Below are 23,648 nucleotides of genomic sequence, written 5' to 3'. Positions count from 1 at the left end.
CCCTGTTGATGTGTTCTTCACAAGCATGAACATATTCTATTCCTTTATAGGTTTTTTCTTTATCTCACTGCATTCATGGTTTTTGAATTCTCCTTTAGCTAATGTGTTTATTTCATGAATTGAAGGTCCAGTGTGTAGGATTTAGTGGCAGTTGGTGGTGTAGTTGCAGATTGCCCCAACTTGTTTCAACCCCGCTTTCCAAACACAAGGGAGAAACTGCAGTGGCCAAGAAGAACAGTGCTATATATAGCCAGTGTTTGAATTGTCCCTTCTGGGCTATTGTAGGAACATGGCGGCTGAGGCTGCCTCTACGGAAGGCGAATTGCAGTGTCTGTAGATAAAGCCAGCTCATTCTAAGGTAACAAAAACACAAAGATTCTTATTTTTAGGTGATGATACACTAATGAAAGCATACATGAATATTACATTTCTGCCAATAGATCATCCTAAATGTTACACACTGGACCTTTTTAAATATGCACTTACTAAAATGTCAAATCGTTAATGCAGTGTAGATTTGACTACAATGTTGATGCAGCTTAACTTTCAGTGTTTTTTTGTGTTAAATAAGATATTGGTCTTGCCCAATGAACCACTGAACCCTGCAGTCTTGTCACAACCTAAATCTTTTACAACTGAGAATCAGGATTCAGGTAGGAACAGAAGGATAAAAGCAGGCTTTACTTTGTCAGAAAACAACAGGTAGGCTGTCACCGGAGGGAACATGCAAAAATCTAAAGATTAGCTGGGGTCAAAGTCACTAAATCAGGCAAACAAAAGAAACAAGGAGGGAACTGTATTGCTGGGAGGCACAAGGGGTGATTTTGCAAATGGCTGGAGCCATGGGCCGGTCAAGTAAGAATTTAAAATACTAACTTTTTAAGCAAAGCTAATTAATTTCATTATATTCGCAGTGATCCACAGTTCTGTTCTCAGGAGGCAAGCGTGTAACTCTGCATCCATCTTTCACGATGAGTTCAACTTTGCTGAACTCGGAAAAGGAATATGTGCCTTTGAACAATAGCACACCATATTGACACTGCTGACCTTTGAGCGACTCAAGAGTCCAAAACAGATGAGGCTATCATAGCTTATTAGCTGTGTTGCACCATCCATTTTATGGAGACTTTAACGGAAGGTCCAAAAGAAAATATGGTTAATGTCTTTAAAAAAATTATTTTTTTTTTTTATTTTTTTAATAAAAAAGTGTTATCTCTCTCAGGACACAGATATAAACTTTGATGTGCCACTTTTAGATGGGACCAGGCCTTTACTGGGCAGGTATAACAACTGTGGGGCTAATGGGGGAATGAGAGGATGGTGTGCTGTCAGGTAACGGATCAGGTGACAGGAATAGATGGGAACACACTGAGGCCGACTGCCTGAAATGACAACAAAGGTTTCTGCATTGATAAACAAAAAAAAATCCAAAAAAGTTGTTTTTTTCTTTTTTATAAGAGTGAGACTTATCTGCTGTTGTGTTTATTTATACATCCATCCATCAGTTAAGCTAAGCAGTCAAATGTCAATCAGCAAGTCCCCCTAGTCAATCTTTCAGACAGTCAATCAGGCAGCCAGCTGCTCTTCAGTCAGACAGAAACGAGGTCAATCTAAAAACTCAGTCAAGCCAGTCAGTCGGGAAGGAGGCCGATCCCCGCCATCATTCAATTTAACCTAATACAATCTTTGTATATTGTCCTTTCAACGGCTCTGATACATTTCTGCTAGTAATAATTTTATAGTAATTTAGAGAAAGCTGAATAGACAATGGAAATTTTAAATGGAAATATATATATATATATTAATTTGTCCCAAGTGGAAGGTCTATTTTCATGCTGTGTGCTCTGCAATTTCTTCAGTGCATGCATTCAGTCAGCCAGTAATTCAGTCATCTGGACAATTTATTTAACCAGTCATCCATTCAAGCACACAGCCAATCAGTGTGCTTGTGAATCAGCCAGCCATCTTAGCCAGTCAACCATAAATACAGCCAGTCATTCACTCATATAAGGACACAAAGCTGGATCTAAAAAAATTAAAGAGCAAAATTGTGCATGCATTTATACTAAGTTATACTAAGATGTTATATTATAACATAGTTTTTCCAGACTTCCTGGTCTAGATCCCTTGCTAACGTTTCACTGAATGAATGAACCTGCAATAGAGTTAGTTGTTTGTCGATGTTCCTTCATTACCATGAACATTCATACTAGTTTATTTTGAGTTGATCCCACACAATCGTCCTGATGCTGAGAATATAGACCAATACACCAAAATATGCAGCTGAAAATAGTCTCCAACAAGTTTTCTTCTCTTTGAGTAATGTTTGCTAAAAACTACAATGCCCAGCTGTTTCAGAATATTATTTCACTTTTTAAAAAATTAAACCAAATACTTTTGACCTAGTTTATAAGATTCATGTCCACAGTAGGGTTGAGTGGGCTGTATGTTTTCCAGGGATTTGTTGGCTACAACAACAAAAAACACTTCAACTCAAGGTCTACTTACTAGCTTTGTTTTGGGCTTTCGACTACATCTCGTGGTCTTCATCCGCAGATGCTAAATTCTCACTTAGGACAACTAAATGTCCATGAGCCACAACAACTGAACTCTGGTTGGTGAGGCAGACCATGGGATGTGGTTGAAAGCGCTGTAAAAACTAGTAAGTAGACCGTAAGTTAAGGTTTGTCGGTCAAGAATGTTGCATCATCAGGCTGACGTGCATCTTGTACTACTAGCTTTAATAAGACATAAGACGGGCTGGTAGGCTTGTGTCCACATGGTGTCTGACTTGCTATCTTTACACATTGGGCCTCTTAACGCTGGAGTAGCTTGTGTTTCTGAAGCGTGAAATACATTTGTGCATTTACAGAAATGCCTATATTTACTGGCAATGGAATTAAAGTGTATATTTGAAAATGTCTTTGTTAAAATAGATAAAAATGCCAAGAGCATTAGGGTTAGGGTTAGGGTTTTGTCTTTTTGTTTGAGAGAGACAGAGAAAAGGACAAAAGTGATGATCTGTTATGACTCATTTGAGTCCTCATCTGCTCTTGCTAATCACTGTCATACAAGTTGTTGTCATTGACATATTTTTCTTTTTGTTTTTTTGTCAGACAAATGAACGAGTATGACATTTGTTCATGGCTCATAAAAACTATATTGACCACCAGTGACAAGCTGCTGAGCTGCAGATAAAATCCCTATTTTGTGATCATGACAGTAGAGCTCCAGAGTTTAGCAGGCAGAACAGTTTGTGGCTGGGGTGATTGGGGTCTCTGATCTTTTTGGCCTGCTTCTTGCACCACTGGGTGTAGAGCTCTTCCATGGATGGGAAGTTTGTCCTGGTGATGTGCTGAGCAGTTTCCACCAACCTCTGTAGAGCCTTATACTCCCTTCTGACAGCACAGACACCACTACCTGTGTGAGTAGTTATATTTATAATATTTTCTGACGTCAGCTACGAAGACGTGTTCGTGTATTAGCCATGCGGAAGGTACTTGTGGTCACAACAAATTGGCCGTACATGAATGGCCACATTAAGGGTCTGATTGTCACTCAGACCCTAGGGGGTTTACTCACAGACCATGAAAATATAATTTCTGCTTCATGGTTTTGGTTGGTGCAGCTACCATGCCAGGGAGGTGATGAAGCCAGTCAGGATACTATCAATAGTGCACCTGTAGAAGTTTGACTATCCTGGAGTCCTGTTCTTATAAAATCAAATGAAAAGGAAAGGAAACTATACATATCAAGTATTCTACAGTAAAATCTAGAATTAATAAAAGCACTGTCTACAGAATGTTCACTGTGGCCAGTAGTAATATGTTTTGTCATGTATGATCTTTGATGCTGTTGCACAGTGTTCACTGATGTATTTAAAATGCTTTCACTTTCTGTCCTGCAGTTTAAACTGCAGGTGCTGCATCATTATAAGGCCATCCAAAGCCTTTAGAAAATAGTGTACCCAGGAGCTGTGAAAGAAATATTATTGACTGGAACACTGTGGTTCTAACAGTAATTATTGCTTAAGTTCTCCTTGCTGCAACCCCTGACATACCAATCCCAGTGCCAGCCCATCGGGAAAGCACTCTTCATCTGCTGGCATTGACAGAGAGTTTCTCTAGTCAAGCAATCCAAAAACTTTTTACTGCCATTAAAATACAAATTTTGAGAGGAACTTTGTATTCCATGTGTAATTCTGAAATATAGATTATGCAATGATGCTGGTTAGGGTTAGGGTTATGGTTTCATTAAAAAAATAAATTGCTTTAAGCCAATTAATGAATTGATTTAGGTGTTTCAAATGTGAACCTATGGTGCCATCACCCATTGATTTGTGGAGTACCGTCACACACAATCTCGTATTACAGATAAACAGTACACTGAAATATGTTTATGAAACGACTTTAGGTGTTAAATAATCAACGTAGTAACCAACTCTTGATTCATATTTGATCAGTCAGCCTAGTTTGACTGATCCGAGTTTGTTGCGTTGAGCTGGACGGACTCACTGAGAATGACCTGTCAATCACAAGGTAGCCACGCCCTAAAGCATACCCTGCTGTATGGTCTATTTTACTCTAAATGGGACAATCATTTACTAAATAGACATCATGCTGTATGGAAGAAGACTGAAACTAGATATTGAGACCATAAACTCATTAGGAAACTGTTTACTGAGCTCATCAATCAAGTAAGAAGTCGGCTCATCCATAAGATATCATGGTATCAGTTTTTAATCAGTTTTTATTGCAGCTACTGGAGCTGCCCCCTCCTGGCTATCACACTGAATGCAGGTTTAAGACACTTCTGTGTTGGCTTCACTTCTCAGACCCAGAAGCTCTGGCCATATATATACTGTCACTGATCAATTCACTTAATTTATAAATTATATTTTCTGTGACATTCATCTATATCTACAATTCCCTAACTCCCAAACCCAGTTACTCCCCATTTCCTATTCTACCTCCCCTTCCCTCTAGTCTAGCATTCCTTACCTGCTGTAGCATTGCTTGAGCATTTTCTCCCCTGCCTTCCACTTTTTGCCTGTTAAGGAAGCCTACTCATCTTCCTATGCCCGTTTTGGATTAGCTGTTACTGACTTTTGCCTGCCTTACTTTAACTTTTATTTTACTGCTTGTTGTGCTTTTGGGTCAAGACATTTTGGGTAAAAAAATGTATTTCAAATTCAATACCATAACATTAACTTTCAGCTATAGCTATAGCATTAACTTTGAGCTATAGCAGGTTGCCAAATGGCCTGGAGGAACTAAATGATCAATTAAACAGTTATTTTAATGACTACCGTCCATTTGTATTGTACAGTTTCTTTATTAGACGTAAGAAGGGCTATATAATGGCAATTCCACATAATGTTGGTAGTATGAGGATGCATTTCAATTCAATTTCAATTCAATGTTATTTGTATAGCGCCAATTCATAACAGAAGTTATCTCAGGACACTTTTCAAATAGAGCAGGTCTAGACCGAACTCTAACATTAATTACAGAGACCCAACAGTAACACCATGAGCAAGCACTTGGCGACAAGGGCAAGGAAAAACTGCCTGTTAAAAGGCAGAAACCTAGGACAGATCCTCCGGCTCTAGGTGGGTGGTCGTCTGTCTCGACCAGTTGGGGTGAGAGAGAGAGAGAGAGAGAGAGAGAGAGAGAGGCAGAGAGGCAGAGAGAGAGAGAGAGCGAGAGACAGACAGACAGACAGGTGCACAGCAACAACAGTATTGGCAATGGCAATCTAGCAGGACCATGGCAGAAGGCTCCACCAGGATCGACAAGAACCTGCGAGACGAGAAAGCACAAGAACTCCGGGGAAGAAGTGAAGTTAGTAACATGCATTAATGGGACATGAATGAGTGCAGAAAGAGAGAGGAAGAGAGGAGCTCAGTGCACCATGGGAAATCCCCCAATAGTCTAGGCCTATAGCAGCATAACTAAGGGATGGTTCAGGACTCACCTGATCCAGCCCTAACTATAATTTGAGGATGCATTTAACATGCGCCCTGAATTTATAGTGTAACTTAAATGAAAACTGAAACATTAAAGTCCTTTAGTTATGACTGACCCTTTTTAAAGGGGTTTTCTCTTAAGTCAGCCAGAGTTACTTTGTTGCAATGTTTTTTGAAGACAGGGATTGAAGATAATTTAATTGTCATTTTACAACACAGGTTTGTGCAGTGAAATTCAGGTTGTAATTTCCTTTATGCTACTCATGAAAACAAAATATATGTACTGAAAAAATGCAAAATGAAATTGATATTTCATGGAAAAAACTCAAAAGAAAAGATTAAAAAGCATGACCTGTCTGTATACTCACTTTGTTATCACAATGTTTACATCTTTTCTCTTTAATAAGGGATGAAGTTGGAATTTGAAATAAGAAGAATTCTACAATGTATTTTTCTAACTGAAATCTTTTTTTGGGGTCATGTTGAGGGAGGAATAATGATGGAAAAAGCAAATTAAGAATCAAGAGAGAGCTGCAGGTCGAAAGTATAATAATTGTGTCGAGTACCTTTGTATCTTAATGTAATCTTCAACAAAAAGAACTGCCGTGCTCAACTCAAACGTCTTTAGTTTATGATGTGTGCTGACCCAAAAAGATCACAAAAGAGCAAATTAAGTCGTCAGCACTCGCAAATAAGTACAAGTGTAAGCCTAGGGCTGCAACATGTCTGTCTCCTTCCGTAGCTGTGTAACATTAAAAGTGTTACATACTTGTGTGAGTGATGACGACTTCATTAGTCCTCCAGACTGAGACACACTTTGCCAAATACTGTCACATCTGTTGGTTTGTTCTTTTTATGGTCTGTCGAACAGGATAGTCCCTAATAGGTGTTAACTACCAGTACTTGTTTTTATTTGGCACACTACTCCTGCTTCTGAACATTTGCCAGACCCATCGAGTTGCAATATTAAATTACACAACTGTAGTTCCTTGGTTGGCTTTCAACAACATGCTCTCAGTCATTACAATTTAAATCCCAGCAGGAGCTTGAAATGTTGAAACATTTATTGTTAGTGATGAGCCACGTGCCAGGTGGCAGCGATCCTAAAAAGGTCCCACTTGTTGTCTCTGGAGAGGTAAGTAAAAAAGTCTGGCAGATAAACAACACACAGATAATCTGATGACCTGACCACCTGAAATACTAATGAGACACAACAGAGAGGTCTTGTCTGTTATTTGGACTTGGAGCTCTGATGACGAGGGGAAACGTGGCACACCATATTAAACAGATTAGTCCCTGTTGCAATTTTCTATATATAAGAAAATGGTAGACTACTTTCCAATGACAAAGATGAGAAAAGAGAAAATTACAGTGGTTAGGTCGGCCAACAGGTGATATGTGTCATTTAAAGGGAGGTGTGTGTGTGTGTGTGTGTGTGTGTGTGTGTGTGTGTGTGTGTGTGTGATAGTCTGTACATAGTACTTGCCATGCTGAGAAGATGTTCCTTGCAGTCACTGCTGACTTGATTTCTTCCTTCTCAAGTCCCGTATAATTACTAACAGTTCTAGGCAACAGGAAGGGACATGGCAGCACCGGGGTTGTAACAATTTCTGCAGCAGTTTTTCATGTAATAGATTTTTTTAATTTTATTTTGAAAGGAAAAAGTTTGGGAACCACTATAATGCATAATTGCTAGCTTCTCTCAGTGGCTTAAAGTCAAACACGCACGCACATTGGTTAATATTACAGTAGTTAAAAAAGGGAGTAGTAGTAGTTTTACTAAAAAGTCAAATCAATTCTTAAACTCACAGGAAACCAGTGATGGGCAGCAATCATTCATGTTGAAGCCTGGCAGCTTGTATCAGCAGCAGTCCGGTGTGTTATCTGATACCAGAATAAAGTGCACTGCAATAGTAAAGTCTGGACTGGACAAAAGCATGAATGACCTTTTTTAAGTCTGCAGAGGAAAAGAATGACCTGGCTAGCTGTCTCAGTTGAGCAAAGCAGGACTTCACCACTTTACTCATCTGAGCATCAAAAGACAACTCTGAATCAAACATAACACCAAGGTTGCCAACCTCTTTTCAAATATTAGATACGGCACCAAGACTGGAGGAGAGATTATTAACACTGCTAGTACTGGGGCCACAGGGGGTAGTTATAATTATTTCTCTCCACAGACACTTGCATCCAATAGATAATGTGTGTGGGTGCGTGTACAGACATGTGAAACACCTGAGGCTGAGCCCTATAGAGAGAAAGTGATCTGCAAACACATTTTATGGAATTAATTAATAAATTAGCAATTGGGATCATGAAGTCTCACCTGGATTAAAACAAACCCAGTGTATAGGCCTAAAAAGTAGCTTTTCATAAGAGAGTGACTCATGTACTACACTTAAATAAAACATTTTTCATTGTGTGGGTGTCTGATTTATGCACTCTTTAAAAGTATCCATAACTCTCTTCCAAGTTTTATTTTTGAACATAATGAGACAACAGTCTATTTGCAATCTTGCCAAATTTCCAGTTAGTTTCACCTTCCTTGTCCCCAAGCAACAACGTTTTCTATCATCCTGCCTTGTTCTTCTCTTGAGTTGTCTGTCTGCTCTCCTGGCATAGGGACCTTGGACTGCTGGGAAGATGAGGTTTTCAGGCCTGTGGTGGGGGACCCAGTCGGGATGTTACCGGGGAGTGGGCCCTTTTCCACGCAAGTTTCCAAATGAATAAAAATCCACAGGCAGTAAGAATGTGTGTACTGGTACACCTCTTTAACACCACGTGTACCCCACGTAGTCCTACAGTCCTACAGTGTGATGATGGCAAAAAGGGAAAAATCAAAGTATGAATTTGGGTGACATCTATCTAGAGTAGAGGTCTTAAACTCAACTTACCTGGGGGCCGCTGGAGGTAGAGTCTGGGTGAGGCTGGGCCGCTTCAAGTATTCCAACTGATCCAATCTTCTCAATCTTTAATAATAACAGTTCAGAACATGAACGTTTCTTCAGAACATAAGCTTCTCTTAACTAATCCTTGCGGCCAGAGACCTGGCAGTGCTTCCTCTTACACAGCTGAGCCACATTTGGCTTGAGGGAGGAAGCAATTGAGACCCTCAGTATGGCTTGAGCTAACTCTGGTGTCCATGTTACTCCACCTGTCTTAATTCTTAACATCAGGTGCATTGTCTCATGTTTTATATCTTTTAATTTCTTGCTCTTTTTGATTAAATTGTTCTTGGTAAATTCGTTTTCTTTTGCGATCGCACATATATGTCCTTTTTCCTTCTCTTTATTTCTCTGATAATAAAAATCTATAATTTCTTCTTTATAATATTCAGGTTCTAACCACCATTTGGCTTTTGTTCTTGCCGCCCATCTCATGCTATTTGCTATCCATGTAATTCTTTTCACTTTCCTATTGCAACACTCTGCTGTCTTTATTAGGTCACTGATTACTCTTGTTGAGTCCGCCCACTTCCTAAGTCCTCTGTACCTTGCACTGGGTGACGGGATATATTTTACTTCCACTTGGTGTCACTCCGGAATCACGTTTCAACCAAGTGACTAAGTGATGTCAAGTAGGGGGCCACAAAATATCGTGGGCCGCGAGTTTGAGACCCATGATTTAGAGCTTCTTTTCTTTCACTGCACTGTGTTAGGATGCAATCGGTAGTTTAAATAGAAACCTCACTAACATAGGGACGTGTGCGTGATTAACAACCTTAATTTCAATATATCTTGAGTAAATATGTTTGTCACAATAATTGTATAATAATAATATTTATAAAAATAATCAAATAAATACATGATCTTTAAAAATAAAAAATAGACCTATCCTGTATTACTGAGGAATAAGAATAACCATCAGGTGTGGATGACCAATTAACAGCTCATTAACTGCCTCTGTTACTTTTTGCCATTCACCTTTCTTCATTCTATTGTTCATACCAGAGCTCAGGGATCCAATTAACACACGTTTTATTTTGTCAATTTGATCCACCATCACCTCCAGTTCACATTCTGTAAAATTTCACATTTTTTTTATACAGCACCAATTCAAAACCAAAGTTATTTTAGAACACTTTTCAAATAGAGCAGGTCACGACTGTACTCCTTATAAATGTACAGACGTACGTGAGGTTTTATAAATCTGACGAAACGACTGCATATGCATGTTTCCTGTTTTGTGTGTACACAGATTTCTACACCTAAATATACAAAGAGTTTTATGCATCTGGCCCCTGGACTATGACTCGGGAGACACAGCAGATTCAGGCAGGGACAGGACATTATGCATCATCCACTGTGTTGATACATCTGCAAGTATTTGTTTTTGTGAAGTTAGAAGTTATTTAATCCTGTGTGCTGAACAATGCAACTTTTTCATTATAACTAAATGCCAGCAAAACTAATGACATTCCATTCAGCCTCAGCTGTACTTTGTGCTTAATGCTAATAAGCATTATGCCTGCTTTTATATATCAATAGCTTTAAAATAAACAGCATAGTTCAGAATTATTTTATTTTGAGACACCATCAGCGAGATGTAGAGGAAATTAATGCTAATGGTCACAAACCTAAAGCAGTAACATGTTGCAATTAGGCACTCAATATGCCAGGCTCAGTCTATCAATCATAATTTGACCTGTTCATCATTAATGTGAAGTTATCAGAAAATTTCCTCACAATGTTCCTAAAGCTGGCAGATTATTCTTCACACATGCAGCATGATAGATGACGGAGGACAAAAATATTATGAGATTAAAAATGATAAGTGAAATAAGGGGTGGCTCAAGTTCCCCAATCTTAAATTAAACCACTTTTCCCTAAATGTAATGCTGTTCATACATTGTTGCACCATTTTAGTTGAATAGGTCAGTTGTGACAGATTTGACAACGGGATGGTGACTGACAAACTGTATATCATTAAGTACTGTACATAGTCCCACAGAACCTGGATCTTATTGTGCTTAGATGTCCTTGAACAAATCTCCACGGTCTGATTGCTTGTGCAGCAATCGCTCAACTCTGTGAACAGGGACAAGAAGGTTTTGCACTGAGACCAATAATGTTTAATAATTTAACCCAAATTCTCAAGTACCATTTAACTGCTGTGTACATAAAGAGGCCCAAATCATCAGCCTATTATAGCTTCTGTAAATCAGGCGAGACAGAACATTTTAATTCAAGTCAACAGACTAGGTAATCCTACTGAACTCTGCAGGTTATACTGTTAGAAACAACTCCAAGTTTAATTATAATTATTGGGAAAATTGTTAAAAAATCATTATCTATGTAAGTGTGTAAAAAGTGTAAAAAAATAAAGTGGCTATAATCAGAAGCTGTTGTAAGTGCAAGTGAAATCAAAGTCCTTGTAACATATGGTGCTTGAAATCACAAGAAACCTCAAATAATTACACTCTTCCTGTAAACTGTTGAGACAATCATGTATCACAAGGTGCCAAAATGCTGATGCTTACTACATTCATAGATGCACTTCAGTGTGGAGCATCTTCTGAACAGGTGGTGTCTACTCCAGGATTAAAACCTGGAGTTCTTTGGTTATAAAGCAACATCTCTAACCCCTGATTATGCTTCTGCCACTGCTTATTATAAATAAAACCATTTGCATAGATTTTATGTATCACAGCTACACTTTCTGAACCATGCTCCAGGCTTTCCTCTAATTGTTCTACTATGCTTGCAAAGCATCCTTAATAGACACCATATGGTTGCCAATATGTTACAATTTAACCTGCTTCAACACAGTTGTTTCTCCAACAAGAACAAAGTTATTTTTCTTGACAAGGTTACCTTCACATTCAAAGATGCCTGCAACAATTTGACTAGCCTCTCTGGGCTCTTGTCATTTCTCTAGTTTGTGCGTCCTCCTCTCCTCTCTCCTCTATCCTCTTGCCTGTTATCTGGAATTTGATCTCAGTGTGCCATCTTGAAGGACATCTCAATCCCTAAAATGCATTCTGAGGAGAGATGAGCATTGCCAGAAGAGCTATGAGCACGGATACACAGGTGTTTCATTTGCAGAAGTCTTTTCAATGTTCTCAGCACCTCTGACCTATAAAAGACATGTTTCTACAGGGGCTCAGAAGGGACAAACCGAACACACTCGCTGTATATAAAGCAGCAACTCTTCAACAGTCGATTTCATTGAGAACTATGCTTGTAAATACTCCAGTGAAATTGTGCCACTTTGGGTGGGTCACATCAGCAGGCAAACCTCCACACCGAACTGCCTTATCTGGCAAACCAGGCCCCCAAGCCCTTCTGCACCATCTACCCAGAAAGAAGCCTGACCCACCAATACAAAAACCACTGCAACTTTTACATCATATCCACTGAGCCCCAGAAGAGGGGTTTCTCTACAGTGACATGAAACATCTTCAAGGCAAGTCATGGAAAGGGTGCAGCAGATGGAGTGGGAACTGCACTGAAGAGAACAGCTGAAACATTTGTTTGTGCACAGAGCTTTTAACAGCCGCTAAAGGATACAAGAAAGCTGAAACACTATTATGTGAGTGAGGAGGATGTCGAGATAAAGGTTTAAGGCAGGTGCCCCCTATTCATAATTAAAGGCACCATGAGAATGCATGAGGTCCTCAATGTTTCTCATAGCATTCTCAAATACAGGGACATCAGCAGGGACACTGGACCTTTACAATCGACACTGGGTTACCTTGTCGTATCCAAGTCTGACTTGGAAATGGCAAGGTGAACCACATCATTAGATTACTCACATACTGATACACATCTCTCTGAGGTTGTCTCGTATAGTCTTAGTTTGAGCATAAACACATCCTCTATTGACTGGCTGATGACAGCTCTTTGGTTTCTCACAGATTTGTGAGGCAGTTAAAATGCTTTGTTCCTTTTTTTCTAAAACTGTTTACCAATTTGTCAGCCTCCTTTTTTCTGTTGCCTCATTTTTTCTTTTTCTACCATCCTTAATCCTCTCTACCTTCTTAATGTTTCTCAGTCTACTGCATTGCTCTGTCATCCCTCTGTCTCGCTTGCCTGCTGCACAGGAATAGAGAACAATGGCAGGGGTAGGATAAAAAAGATCATACACGGCTGTATTTTCCTCCAGATGTCATTCCATATATGCCACTTTTGTAGCAGGTTACATCTTAATTGAATGACTCACTCTCTCTCTCTCTCTCTCTCTCTCTCTCTCTCTCTCTCTCTCACACACACACACACACACACACACACACACACACACACACACACACACACACAAACACACACACACTAATTGCCATTCTCTCACATCACATAAAAGCATCAGGTGCTTCAATACAGAAGAGTGTCTTCAGATGAAAGAGAGAGGAAGGAGGGCAAAGCGGGAGAGAAGAGGATCAGTGTGGGGGTGTGGACATAAATCTCTACATAGGTACAGAGGCGTAACCTTTTAACCTCTGTCTTCCTTTATCTCTCTGAGTTATTTAAAGCTTTTCATGGCAGCAGTATGATTAAAGGAAATGTCAGAGACGCCAATTCTGTGGTTGAACAGGAAGTCTGTAAAACTATAACCACAACTTTGATCAGAGAGAAGATATAAAACTGCAGCGATAAAGCCCTCAGAGTCACAGGAGAAATATTTTCCAGATAACTGCAGTGCTGTGCAGTATCTGTCCTCTCCTAGAGTTTTTACACACCTTGCTGGGCTGAAAAATGTTCTTCAAATGAAAGGTGACATGGTTTTGTCTGAAGATCTACACAAAATCAATAAGGTGTCAATGCGCCTTTGGTGCTTGCCTCCTAACTATACATTTATTTCACTTTGTCTCAGTGCAGCTGTTTCAAAGTTAGATGTATTGACTGTAGTGAAGGTTACAGTTTTCTGCAGTAATGAAACACCACAAGTCTTATTTTACTGGAAAACCATTTGGACCTGCACAAACAGTACGAGCCTTCCCATACTCATCTGGCATTAACTAAAAGTATTTGAGGGAAAAATTTGATCTGAGATTGAAATGAGATCTTTTCTGTTTCAGTAACCATGTTAAGTACTCAAATCTTTTTTTCTGTTGTCTTAGACTAATCTTGGACTCGTATTTCATACGCAGACTCGAACTCAGCCATTGGTTTCTGCAAATATTCTAGTTGGTCTTGACCAGTTACTTTTAAAAAGTAATCTGATTACTGATTACTGCTTTAAAAAGTAATTTAGTTACTTTACAGATTACTTGATTTGAAAAATAACTAAGTTAGATTACAAGTTACTTTATTAGTTACATTCAGCAGCTGCCGACAACACCCCCGCCGCCTCCACATAAAAATGACAACCGGTTTTGCCAACACTCACTTTATTGAAAGTGCATTTTCAACAGTAACGTCAACAATGTATCTCCTGACATTTTAAGTTTACAACATACTGCCCGACCAACTTCTTCAACTCTCCCCCACTTACTGGTTTTGCACCGAAGTCCAGTTCTTGTTGTTTGGGTGGTGGGGGACCTCCTGCTCTCTGCTTCGTACCACCTGGTGGGACTTGCTCTGTAAGTTTGACTGTGCAGTGCTGCGACTCCAAATGTTTCTTCAAATTTGACGTAGTGTTTTTGTAGCTTGATAGCCCTTTGACGCCACCAGCACAGAGTGTACAACGGACCTTAATATTGCCATCTTTAGCTGACACAAACTCAAAATAGTGACTGTATTTCCAGCTAGCAAACGTGCATCTCTCTCCTCCCTCCATTGTTGTTTATGTTTGTGTCTGCGTTGCCTACACGTGAACTGCCCTCAAGCTGAAAACGTGACTTGTCACATAGGCTACGTGACTTCACTCCCAGAGACGCAAGAAGAAAGCAAATATATTTTTATTAAGGAAAATGACAAACATAGTAACGCACAGTGACTTGGATAAGTAACTTTAATCTGATTGCCGGTTTGGAAATAGTAACGTGTTAGATTACTCGTTACTGAAAAAAGTGGTCAAACCGGCATCACTGGTCTTGACCAAGTATAGCAATGTGTTGTTGTTTTTTTTCAATCCATCTAGAACTGGTTACCAGGTAGCCTATCAATGTCACTTGCAATCATATGCTTGACTGCCAGAGCTAATTTCACTGGCAATGGCAAAGGCATTTGTTTTTTCTGACTCGGTCTTATATCGGTCTCTCATTTGGACGTGGTCTTGACTTTGACATCAACCAGAGTCTGCTCTGTGTTCGCCCCGCCCTTGGTGAAACACAGCAGAGAGAGAAAAAAAAAACACAAAACGCAGTTTAGACTCATACAGAAACAAAATGAGTGAACATAAAATAAGACTATTGAAGTCATTTTGACGGGAGTTCAAGGACATTAAGGAACCAATGACATGATGTACGCTGATTTTTAAAACCCCTGAAGCAAATTATGTTTTTGATTTTGGGCTATATAAATAAAAATTAACTTTTTCTCTGAGCCCAGCCTCTTGCTCCTCAGACACCCTATCATGAGATCTGTAACCTGGAACACATGCAGTGTCCTGCCTTTTCCTCTATACATATCTGTAAATGGTGGTGGAGCCTTAGCACTTCTTACTAGCATATTTCTAGCATACACATCTGGGGCCAGATGTATAAAACATAAAATTGTGTATATTTAGGTATATAAATCTGTGTACACAAAAAACAGGAAGCATGCATATGCAGTTTTTTTGTCAGATTTATAAAACCTCACTTATGTCTGTTTCCACATGTTTTTCCCTCATACATCTCAATCATCCTGGAATTGTGCACACCTGCACAATAATCACCTTTACCCTGACAAACTGGAAATATAAACTAGTATAGTAAATTAAATGGCAGGGTGTACCTTGTGCTGCATCCCATTAATACGTTAGTCCCATCAGTCCTTTCTAGACCACCCCCAAGGCAAGGCAAGAAAAGGCAATTTTATATAGCAAATTGCTCCAACCTCCTCTAACCTTAACCTAAACATAACCAACGTCAGTTTAGTCATTTTAATGCGTAAACATAACTGTTTATAATCATAGCATGCATTTTAGTTTGACAGACCAATCATGGCCGTTCCACCTATAACCCAGAGGCGATCTGTAATTGTGCATGCATTAAAACCTAAGTCACGTGTGTGTGTGTGTTTGCATGGCTGCGTGCCTCTTAAAAGAAGTGTGTGTCAGTTGTGTGTATCATGTCAGCAAACTGGTGTGTCAGTGGGACGGGGAAGACATACGTTGTACACAAGGGCGTATGGCAATCTTGTAGCATATAGGTTTTACACTCTGTTGCACTGGGAGCCATACACGGAGCCAGTGTACCGCATAATTACTGAGTGACACACACATACACCCACATTGGCTTGTAGAAGATCAAAAACATGGTACTCCAGCATCACACAGATAAATTCTGCTGAAGTTACCTCTGCTACTTTACAATGCTGCACTCAAAAACTTCCTGTACTGTTTGAATAAATAATTGGATGTGGGAAAATACATTAAAATGGTCTAAAACTACCCTGCCAGTGGTGCCCACAATACAAGTGTGTACATTATTATTATAATTAATAACCAAATAAAGTGACTGTACAGCCACCCTATATGAATGAAACACAGACACTTCCAGATATCGAGCTGCAAAAAGAGGTTGGGTTTCAAACTTTAAATGATTTCAATTCATTGCTAGCAATCAGGGCTCACCCATTTCCAATATCCTGCTGTTTACTGTTTGTTATTGCAATTAATTAGCTGAGTGATTGAGACTATTAATCTCTGAAATTATAAGCACCACTAGCGCTAGTGTCTGAGGCACAAACTGCAAAACTAGCATTTTTCTACTGCACAACCAACAATGTTAATGCAATGTTAATGTTTACTTTAAGGTTTGTGTTATCATCATTTATATACTATATTCAATTTGATCATTACAGTATTTTTCTACATTAATCAATACAATTTGTTTGATGTGATGCATCAGCAAAGGTAGGGAAGAAGAAGGCTGCTAGTAATTATGGATGTAAGTAATTCTGGATGTGAACACTTACAGTAAAAACTGTTTAATGAGGAAGGGAATGTTGGTCAGAGTTTAAGGATACAGGCAATGTGTTTTGATCAGAAACACTGAATGTAAACATTACTTTTGTGAGTTTAAAAGTAAACTCCACTGGTCTACCCTTTTTCCGATGAGTTGTGTTGTTGTCTTTTAACTTTGTTTTGGCCATCACCAACTCTTGATCTAGTTCTTTATCTGCCAACTGGAAACAATGTCCATGTCTGCAATGAGAACAAAAGATTAAAGTTGTGGGCTATAAAACTGAAACAATCAGCTGAAAAAGACAAAATGCTCCATATAGATACAGAGGAACTGTGAGATTAATTAGCCATGGTAATCCATTGTAAACTGTAAAATACTGATTTGAATATATTTAAGTGTCCTACATTATATATGCAATGTACATTCATTTCTGTGCCAGAGTTCATCTTAAAAGTCTGTAGGACATTCACCTAAACACAATAGGCCGTTTGAGCATCATAATGAACAACAACAGTGTTCTAATCTTACTAACGATGAAGACTCGCTTGCTTTTTTTATAAATGTTGTTTTTGAGTTTCCATTTGGTTTTTGGGTTTATGTGCATTTTCAATTTGCGCAAAATCACAAGTTTTTATGCATGCGGGAGGCAGAAAAGTTGGTAATAAAAAGAATGTGTGAGTGGAAAAGTGCCATGGACACCAATGCAGTGAATACATCATGATGTACATTAGTGATGGGTATTCCAGTTCTTTTTAGTGAGGCAGATCATTTCAGCTCACCAAGAAGAGCCAGCTCTTTCGGCTCCCAAAAAATTACATTTTTCTAATATCAATAAATTGCTGTAGCCAGTTGTTTTAAGTCCATACATCCAGCTCCCATCGTTCACTTCTTTGAACCGGCTCGTTTGCGACCGACACATTACTAATCTACATGAAGCATATGACAGTAGACAGTAGGCAGTAGATCAGTGTGCTGTGATGTGATTCCGTAAGGCATCTCAAAGTAATGACTTAGTTTCACAAGAAACTAAGTCATGGTACGTTTATTTTATCACATTGGCAGAAATGGGCTTACATAAAACCTTTTTAGATTTATTGTTGCAAATGTACAAATGTGAGGCGACGGGCTGATATGCTGAGCTTTTGATAAGAACACGAATACTGCCTAATACTCTTGTCTCTGTAGACCTAAATGTTGGTGGAGATTTAATGAAAGTTTTGCACGACTACAGTAAACAGAGATGTTTGTGGAAATGTACTTTGTGCAAAAAGAGGGGTAGAATTTCTTTGCCCTTCAATAAATAGCATTGCAATGATCCTCTCCCCATAGATGCTTTGGATCTATGGGGAGATCCAAAGCATCTATGCTTTAAAAATTATTTAAAATATTCAGGCCGACATTTTGTATTTATCACTCTTTTACTGTGTCTATTTCTAAACTTTATGCTCCCATGTCTCATTAATGCACTGCTCACGTAGGCATCAGTCAGTCAGAGTACCCAGTTTCCATCATGACCATTACAGATCTAAAAGTATAAGCTGTTATAAAACACCCACTTTTGACAGCAGGAGTCAAGAATCATTTTAATTGTCTTGGCTACCTCTCTCTCTGACCCACTTCCTTTCAGAAATATTTTGTAATTGTCAAGACGTCTCATTTCACTCTCACAAGTAATCCTTTTTTTACCCACATATAGATGTTTTTTCATCTTGTTTGTGACTAAAGGCTGAACTAAAAATGAATATTCCAGGAGCAAAAAAAGCACCTTAAAAACATTATTATGTTTCTGGGAATCAGAAATACTTATCACTTGTCAAAAACAATTTGCCTATCTTTCTCCTGCTGTAGCTGTCTCTTTCACTTCAGCCAAAAATATATCTCTTTGTTACTCTTTTTCTCAATCCATCCTCCCTCCAGTCCCTAATTAGAGTTTACCTTTACCTTATTTAGGCTAAGCCAGCGAGCTCTGACACACACACACACACACACAGACACACATCTTAACACTTACCAGTCCTGCTTTATTCCATTTATATTGTATCATTTTGTTTCTTCATTGTAAGGTTCAATAAGTAAACCCTATAAGCACACACATATGGAAGATTTTAAATGCCTAAATGAAAAGCAGAAAGAAAGTGAAATACAATACAAATTGTTGTGTGTTTTTATGTATGCACTTACTGAGCCATAACTGTATGAAAAAAACATGTTAAATGACAATTATTAATATATTTTCATAACTGAATGGACTGTTTTTTCATTGTGCTATTAATTTTTCATGTCGCATAAATATCACATATCAACACAGAAAACAAGTGTTTTTCATTTAATTATGTAAATGCATACATAAGAAGCAAATACAAATAAAAATGTATTTTCTTTGTATTTAAATTATTCCATATTAAAGAGTGAATACACACATGTACCAATACACACACCTTGCACTTCATTACTCGCACTCATGCTGTTTTTCTGGATGTTTTAGTTTGTAAATTATTTTTTAAAGGAAAGGAATTCAACTTTGACAGGTTGTAATTAATCTGCAGCTGCTGTGGTAACATCAGAGGAATAACAGTACTTCTAAAAAAACAAAAACAAAACAATGATGTCAAAATATGAAAAAACCAAAAAGCCTTCAGGGGAAAAAAACACCATCATAATGAAGATCTCTCCTGTCGTCTTCTTTTGTACTTTACATTTGTTTTTACCTTTTTATTTTTTAGTGAGTGAAAATGTGCAATTGGTGTAAATTGATGATTTGTTTGTGGAGATTTTCCACTGCTCTCCAACTACAGAAATTGTAATTGGCTTCTTTGTCCTTGTAAGTAATTTTCATTAATATCCACTGTGTAAGTTATTTGTAAGACTATACATTCTGACTATGCTCATTATAAAAGCACAATTAAAGACATAATCCTTAAATTATTTCATACTCATTCTGTCAGGCATTTTTTCAACAATGCCACTTAATTACCCCTATATATAGTGTTAGCGGCGGAGTCCGCCATTCCTCCAGTGAATTCAGATTGCTTACCTACACATAAGGGATTCACAGGAAATGATGCGTGTGTGCATGGATGAATGAATGGGCCTACTGAGGACAGGCTCTGGGGCAAGAAGAGTCCAGGGCTCTCTAAACCAGAACTGGCGTGTGTTATAAATACTAACATTTCTATTTGGAGAGTGAACAGGTTTAAATATTGCAGGGAAAAACAGAACAGTCAGGAGCAGCCAGTGAGATGTCAGATGAAGAGCTGCAGGCGACAAGCTGAACGACTCCAACTACTCAGCTAGTGCAGTAACAAACTCTGTTAACTGTGACTTGCTGTTTTGTGGAAAACTACTTGTTCATTGCACAGTGTAAAATTAAATTGCGGTTGTTAATGGAAACCAGTTAATTATTGTCTTACTTTTTTAATTTTAAAAATGCGTTTGGCTGCACTGTAAACAGAAAGTTCTCCTGTTTTATTTCTGATAAAGTAGCTCGTCAACAAGTGTTTGCTATCCCCATAATTCTGGGACCTGTAGTATTAAGCTGCACCTTGCAAAAACTTAAAAAAATCCCTCCAATCTAAATCTTAATCAATTTTGGAATAAGGCTGTAACATAAAAAAATGTGGAAAAAATGAAGCGCTATGAATACTTTCCAGATGCACAGTATATATAAAATATTAAAAGTTTATATTTTAAATAGCAACTATTTCATTTTCAAGTACCCAAATTATGAAAGTTTCTTTTAAATGACAGTAAGTATACAAAAAGTAGAATTTTGACTTTTTTTGACTAAAATGTTTTATTTTTACAAAGTGTTTGAAATAATTAAAGACAGTTCATGAAGCTGCAACTTCCACAACAATTAACTTGTTTTCTCTGTTTGTATTTAAAGATACATGTGCAGAGATAATTAAAAAGCAGACAGCAGTGTTTCCTTAAAGATAAAAATGCACCAGTGGAGACTTGTCACAATGACACAGATAGAAAATCAAATAAGGAGTGGGACTTCTTCTCAGTCTGCTTTGCACATTGCGACACGAGTCAGGGAACTGCAGGGGAGTAAGCTGAAGCAGGTCCAGTGCTAACCAAGCAAATTGTCTCAGATGACTGAGTAGATGGGTTAAAGTTAATTAATATTTTAATGGGAACTTTACCTTGTGTATGCTCCATGCTATTTCAAGATGGATTCTGCAGCCTCACAGTTAAGCTGAGGTGGAAGTCTGAACTGGAAAAACATTTGAGCTTTGAGCTTTCATAATTTTCAGTACTTAAAAAAACAAAACACAAAAACAAACCAACCTAAACATCCATATACGTGTACAGGCTATAATGCTTTGTCCTTGGTTCATTATGCTTTAAACACTAATGCTAATTCTAATTTATAAAAGTGATGGTTTTCTGCTCTGCTCTGCCTTTTTTCTTCTTCTCCATTTTGTAATGTACTGTCCAGTGTGAACCATTTTGCCAGAAATGGAACATAATATCCATAGGTATCTTTTCATAAGTGTAAAATCACCTAAAATATAAGAACAATTGTTTTTCTTATCTTTAAATTAACCGTTTATCTACAGGCACCATGGGTTGCCTTCCATGGAGTCCGCCATGTTGATCTGCCATGTTTCTACAGTAGAACAGACATACCAAACACTGACTTGACAGAGTTCTAATCTCCAACTACACCCCTAGTTGCCACAAAATCCTACAAACTGGTCCTTAAAATGTCTTACATCTAGTGGTAGTATTAAACGCAGTATTTACTTGGTATGCTCTTGTCAGACTAGGGCAATTTCCCACCTGCAGTCCGATGCAGTTGGTCCAAACCAGAGAAAATAAAAGTTGAATTATTTATGTTGAGTTGTTTATGTATGTTTTTTTCTATTCATCATTTTCATTGCTTTTTATTCTGACCCAGTTTGTGTTCACACTGACTTATTCCAGTACAAACAAACCAATGGGAGTAAATGTGAAGTCGTGCAAAACATGCGTTGCCTGCAAAACCATTGTTTTCCTATGGTACGCACCTAAGTCATTCACTGGATAATTTGGTGATGCCTCGTTTATTTTGGATTTGGATCCAGAGTACCTGTTACCAAATGCTCTCTGACTACGATCCACCATACAGAACAAAACACTTTTTTTCAGAACTACAGAAGCACTGTATCAGTCATCTTTAAATCCATCTGTGACTTATTATACACCCTTTCAACTGTTTAAAAGTGATTTTGCAGATGGTTTCAATTTATTGTAGCATCCCATGGGGTTTTAGGTGTAGCAGAAGGCTTCCCATCACTGACTGGGGCAATAGATTTAAGACCTGACTCTGTTAATGCCTGTTTCTGTAACAGTAGTACTAGTCTGTTGTTATTTCAGTCAATACTAGGAGCAAACATAGTTAGATACAGAATATTATGTTTTGTATAATCATATTAAAAACAAAATATATAATTTATGAAATGACATTCAATCAGATTCACTATGAGAATAAAATGACACAGTGTTTTCAATTTGAAGTACATGTCTCAGCCTTACCAAATGTGCAATGAACCCTCTGACATGATGCAAATGTAGCTTCTGAGGAGACCTGCACTGTGCAGACATTCTATTATACAGCACGCACTTCTTAGAATCTCATTTCCAAGGCCTCAAACTTTTTGAAAGGCAAACAGAGATACAGAGAAGGCGTCATTTGTGTTGGGAGTGCGCCGGGGAGCAAACAAACCGATTTCACCCCAACAAGTGACAGTTACAAAGCACCTAATAAAACACAGAAGATATGTGAAGCTGTGACAACTGTATCAAGTCATTCGTTTACCCACTTCAGGACAGTTTACAATCTGACATGTGCACTCATATTGAAGCCCTGCTGATTTCACATATCCTGTTTTTGACGGATTTCTCTGTCATAAAAGGCAGATATGCTTTTATTCTGAGTCATGGTGATTCAGGTAGTGTGTGTGCTGGGACAAATTGAAGTCCGACCAGCAGCAGCAAGTCATTTGTCACAGACGACTGGGTAAACAGGGTAGTCTTAATGAATATTTTAATTGAAGCATTACCTTTTTGAACTTTTGGCTTCTGACTTTTCTCCCAGCTGGTTTGGGCATCATTCCTAATTAATAGGATAGTCATTTGTGATGCTGACAAACAGTCTGTTGTGTGCACACATGCAGAGACATGCACGCATAAGCGGATGCACGCACATACTGAGGCACTGACACAGACACACACATACAGCATGTGCGCACACATGTACTGCATCCACATCTGAATATCACTGCCAGAGCCCTATTCATTTTTCATACTTATGCGGAGAGAGTAAGTGAGTTCGCTGCATGTCTAATAGCATATCAAGCTCTTTTTATAAATGCCGCAGCCAGACACACACGGAGGCAGGGATGCATGTGAACACACAGTCATAAACAAAGGGGCTGATGCCATGTGTTCAGACAGGCATGCACACATGATCATGCAGACAAAACAGATGAGCGGCTCTGAAATCTGTAGTGGATTTGAATAGATAAAAGCTCCTGAAAGTGCCATCAATCACACTACTATCACCATACTTCTCTCCTTTAAAAAAAATAAAAAGACTGCAGAAGGAGAGTTATATTTTCTTGTGTCTTTTTATATCACTGAAATGAGTAGACAGCAACTGGGCACATTATAAATAGCTTCCAAAATAATGTCCTATATACT

Source organism: Dicentrarchus labrax, unplaced genomic scaffold (assembly GCF_905237075.1).
Source record: "Dicentrarchus labrax unplaced genomic scaffold, dlabrax2021, whole genome shotgun sequence".
NCBI lineage: Eukaryota > Metazoa > Chordata > Actinopteri > Moronidae > Dicentrarchus > Dicentrarchus labrax.
This window is presented reverse-complemented; position numbering follows the sequence as displayed.